Consider the following 1,064-nt stretch of genomic DNA (forward strand, 5'->3'; position numbering starts at 1 on the left):
GTGGGGTCTGAACTCTGGGCCTGGGCGCTGTCCCTCAGCTCTTCAGCTCAAGGCTAGTGCTCTACCACTTGAGCCACAGCACCACTTCCGGCTTTTTTTTCTTTTGCTTATGTTGTGCTAAGGAATCGAACCCAGGGCCTCATGAATGCAAGGCAAGCACTCTACCACTGCATGGCTCAGTTTTCTAACCGTGTTAAGTATGTTCAAGGCTGCTACAGATCTTTGAGACAGGAGTACACCTGCAGCCATCTGCTCTCCAGTAAAGACCAATTTGTGTTCGCTTCGGCAACACATATACTAAAATTGGAACAATATAGAGAAGGTTAGCATGGCCCCTGCACAAGGATGACACGCAAATTCGTGAAGCATTCCATATTTTTTTGTGGAGGGGAAGGGAAAAAACAAATCGTTTAACTAAGGATACAGGTGGACCCATTGCAACAATGAGATGTACAAGTCGTTATGTCGAAAAACGAACTTTACAACTTTGGTGGGGGGTGGGGGGAGAGTCGGGTGGGGGAGGGGAGAGTATGGGAAGGGATGGGAAGGGGAAACAGAGGAGGCAACAATGCTTGTTAAGAAATGTACTTGTTATCTTGCCCATGTAATTGTAATTCCTCTGAACCGTATTCTCACAATTAAAAAAAAAAAGACTCCCAATTTGACCTCCCAAATGTGGCTTCTCTGTTTCTTGTACTGATTTCCCATACACCAGCGGTTCAGCTAGTGGTTTTCACTAAAGGGTCTTGTAGTTGTAGGGCTAGAACCATCTCACAGTCTTTTGCAATCCTGGGTCAGATGGCTGCTGTGAGCAACCAGCTAAGACCTGAGGTGTAGCTCATGACTAGAAGATCAGTGCTGATCAGTGTTGTGGCCTCTTCATGGTGTGGGTGGGGTCCCTTGTAGCTCTGTGGCTATGTCCACAGAGCAAGCCTCCAAAGAAGGCCATGGAAAATTGGTGATGCCTTTCATGATCTGGCTTCTGGAGGTGCAGCACCATTTCTCTGTCAGCTACCAGCTATCTTGAACTCCAAGGAAAAGAACAGAGCAGAAGTGAACATCTC

General features: G+C 47.0%; 1 non-coding gene across 1 annotated transcript; it reads left to right on the plus strand.

The window, feature by feature from the left end:
* Positions 1-273: 273 nt before the first annotated feature.
* Positions 274-380, plus strand: LOC122114898. Its single transcript, XR_006148661.1, has one exon. It is a non-coding gene; the product is annotated as a U6 spliceosomal RNA (small nuclear RNA).
* The last annotated feature ends 684 nt before the right edge of the window (positions 381-1,064 follow it).

The sequence above is a fragment of the Dipodomys spectabilis genome, unplaced genomic scaffold, assembly GCF_019054845.1.
Source record: "Dipodomys spectabilis isolate Male_0828 unplaced genomic scaffold, ASM1905484v1 ptg000112l, whole genome shotgun sequence".
Lineage (NCBI taxonomy): Eukaryota > Metazoa > Chordata > Mammalia > Rodentia > Heteromyidae > Dipodomys > Dipodomys spectabilis.